Genomic DNA, 4,090 nt, shown 5'->3' with positions numbered 1-4,090 from the left:
AGCAGCTTAAAGATGCAAGTTAAATAAAGCTGGAAATTGCTAGAGGTTAATGTTAAGCACGGGGTAGTGACACACCGTCTAGTAAGAACACTTGCAAAAAGCCCCTGTGTTGGCAGCTGCTGGGTGTAGTTCCCCACACTTGTATAGAACAGGAGCACTTCAGTGGTACATGGTTCTCAGCTGGAGAGGGCCTCATAATTTAATGCCAGAAATATTGAAGATTGTTTCACAAGTCAGCACTGCTTGCCTAGTCAGACAAGCTATATATGACAGGTCAGAAGTCAGCCAGACACAAGAAAAAACAGTTCATCAGCAGCCTGCATTGAGGTACAATGTATTTCTGTAGTTACAGAAAAATGACTGCTTCCTAAAGAAAGTTATTTACTTTTAATTTTAAGACTTAAGGCAGTTGAATGAATATTACTAATAAAATGTTCATGTTATGATGCTTTTAAAGTCATAGGAATCTGGATACTTCCTCTATAAACCTTTAAGTTTATAAGCTGACTGGAGTCCTGCTAGAACTAGGAAAGGGCACTGAAATGTTTGACTGATTGTTTCATGGACTGGAGTTGTACTCCTCAGGAGATGTCAGACATGAGTAATCGGATATGAATCCAATATGAGGGGTTATATATTGATTAATGTCATAGTGAATGGTCTTGATGAACTCAGTGCAGTTAGGGAGCAATTCCTTTTACAAGTCATACTTACAAGTATGATTAAATTCTGTTTACGCTTCTAAGAAACAAATTTTGCCTCTACTGTCACTAGCCTGTGCAGCTTCTTCCCTGCCCCTTTTTTTTCGAACTGGTTTAGTGGGATTTAATTCAAACTTAAATTCGAGAGCAGACTAGACAACTGGGAAAAAGGTGCCCCAACAAGTGTGTTCCTGTGAGGAGCTATTCCAAGCACAGTTAAATCACACTCTACCTTCTTCCAGAATAACTCTCTGTAGATGAGCCCTAATATGTCTGTAAATCATCTTCAATGAAGATGAGACAGTAAGTCAGAGGAGTGTTAACTGGCTACTCAAAGGGTGGGGGGACAAATTCTAACTTGGCAGTGTCTTTGTAGAGGGAGGGGAGGGCTTAAAAGTTCCCTTGTCAAATGGGTATGGCTGAGTCCCCCTTCCCAGGGGCCCAGGTACTAGCTTACTAACTGGGACTGATGGTCCAGCACTGATGGCTTTTAGTTTAGGCCGCACTTGTTTCTTTCTCAGACTTCAAGAAGGGCACTTTGTGCTCAGAAACTTGTCCACATCTCTCCCACTTGGTCCAGTAAAAGATAGCACAAAAAATATTCGCTTCTTGCTTGCTTCCTGGACCATCACAGCTGTAATAACACTCCATTCCTTTTCTGGGTCAGATTCTCCATTAAGACAGGCATTTCAATGTATATTGAAAGCAAAATCAGGAAAAGGCTAGTATTGGGAGATAATAGACCTATTTCCTGGGTATGGATTTAGAAATGGACTCAGCACTTTGATCTTTCAGCACTTCCATTATATATATTGTCACTTCTGTCATATCCTTAGGGCTAGAAGGATCCATTAGTTCTCTTGCATGTTAAGGTATCTTGATACCAAAAGGAGGGAGGAGTTCCAGTAATTAGCAAGTGACAACTGATACACTTCCCTTACAAAATAAAACAACTGATGATCTTTGCCAGGCTTGGGCACTTTAATTAGCAAATGTAACACAGTCTGTGTAGCCTATAAAGAGGGGAAGGCAAAAGTACTGTAATAGATAAGCCCTAATATCCTCTTGGTGTGCTGCATTTTGTAGTAGGAGAGGCCTAAACTTTCATGTAAGTTTCATATGCTAGAGGGTATTTAATATGATAGTTCGGCATGCAGTCTCCAAATTAGGTCTCTAAATGCTGGAAGGGTATATATATCCTGGAAGGGAAGAGGGCCAGGAAACGGATCTATCTGGACAAGCCCTGTGTAAACACTCTCCCCCTTCACATGTGTGCTCTGGCACTGAGATACAAAGTTACTGGAGCTACATGGACCTGTGGTCAGACCCAGTCTGACATCTAGGATGTGTTATGTGAAGAAACATGGCTCATAGCCTTGCTGTAGTTAAGAATAATGCTGTATTTCCTTTATAAAACCTGGTTTTCAGACTTTAACATCAATCTTTAACATAAAACTCAGGAACTTGGGCCCCAATCCTGCAATGAGTTTTGTGTAAGCATTAGTTTCAGCTACATGAGCACACAGGCCTGTCCAAGGAGTTTGTTGCAGGTTTCGGGCTTTGATGGTTGTAGCCAGATTAGAAGCAAGCTCTTTTTTTGAAAGGTAGTTTTCAAAAGGCTGAAGATGTAATGTCCAGCTGGTGTCATTTCAGTGGCTGATGTAACAAGGGGGTGGGGGGAGAAGGTGTTTAAACTCATGTCCCCTGATACCTGCCATTGTTCATCTTCCACTTTAAACCCTTATGTCATTGGGGCTGTACTCTGGGGTCCCAATAACTGATGTAAGTGGAGGGAGAGAAAAGGATACAAACTGATTCTCATTGCTTCACTCCAAAACTGTCTTGACTCCCATGAGCTCTTATGTCCAATACTGCTGGAAGGTGCAGGCAGGTAACTTTAGCTCCCACTCCGCTCCAGCTGCTGTGGTCCACTCAAACTATTTGCTTTACAACTTCAGCATCAAAGCTTGACAGAACAGCTGGGCTGTTGAAAGACAGGGAACTGCTGTTATTTAGGTGGTAAAGTAACATTTTTGCACTGAAGGGCTAATTCATTACCTTTCTTCTATGTTGTGGTAATGTGTAGTTTATTTCAAAGACGTCCCATAAGCAAACAATCTTTAACAAAAACTGCTGGAACAACACATACATTAGGAGAGGAGAACCACGGTTGTCTACAGTGCTAAATGTGTGTGCGATGCATGCGTTTCATTTCTTAGTGCTTGTCCAAGTGGCCCAAAGTGGATTTATCTTTACAGAAGTTCCCATTGCTAAAAATGAATGTTGCAATTTTTTTCCCATCCACCATATTTTGTACAATTGGGTATAACTCAGGTTGAGGTAAATGAAGTTTATTCAGTTCACTGAATTAGAAATGTTGGGAGGGGCTAAGGCAAAATATTTTAACTATATTGTCTACTCAACATATAGAATAAATACAGTTTACTGGAAGAAGCAACAATAAAATTGCATGGACTGTGATAAACTTGCACGGACTGGCTGGCAATACAGAGAAGAGTGCTCCCCTACAAAACACTACGTTTCATTTACAGCATATAGGAACATCTCTAGGATAATGCACTAGAGCAGTGATTCTTAACCAGGCTGCTGCAGCACTGTTAGGCACACAAACATGATTCACCAGATAAACACAGACATTTCGAATAGGAATTCATAGTGTTAAAAACATTCTGACCTATTGTGTGCTTTCTAAGTTCTCTGCAACAGAAGAGTTGCACTATTATTTTTAAATAAGTAAAAACTAAGGCTGCTTGCAGACATTAAAAAAAGAGGCACTTTATTAGTGCTGGATTATGACACGCTGAGGCCCTAAACTATATCCATCTTAAGAAGCCCCATACGATAAAAAGAATCCAATGTATGTATATTTTTGTCATATTAGAATGAAAATGTCCATACTTAGAGAGTCATTTTCCCATATCTCCTTTATTTACCAACCGATTATTATAAAACTTGATATTAAGTAAGGTTTTCTTTTCTTATTTAGAAACACCTCATATTGTGAGGAACTAAGCTGTAGCTTAAGTATCTTAAGCCTAAATCCAGCACTACACTTTATATTAAACTCCAAGTGCCCCTCTGCTGAGACGAGCACATACCCAGAAGAAGCATCACATTAGCTGGACCCAGCTCACCCAGCATCTGGATAGATCGGGCACTTTAGTGTGGCTTTTTGGCACTTTTATCTACTAGCTGATTGACTCAGCTTTAGATAAAAGTGCCCAAAAGCCCTGATGAAGTGCTCAATCTCTACAGATGCTGCAGAGTCAGGTTGAAGTAACACTGCTTCTTCCAGCAAACAATGATTTGTTTGTTTTTTAACATCTGCAAGCAGCCTAACAGCTGTCATTTTTGAAGGTGTGCTTTGA

This window comes from Crocodylus porosus, unplaced genomic scaffold, assembly GCF_001723895.1.
Source record: "Crocodylus porosus isolate Cpor-Errol unplaced genomic scaffold, CroPor_comp1, whole genome shotgun sequence".
Lineage (NCBI taxonomy): Eukaryota > Metazoa > Chordata > Crocodylia > Crocodylidae > Crocodylus > Crocodylus porosus.
Note: the sequence above shows the minus strand (reverse complement) of the source record.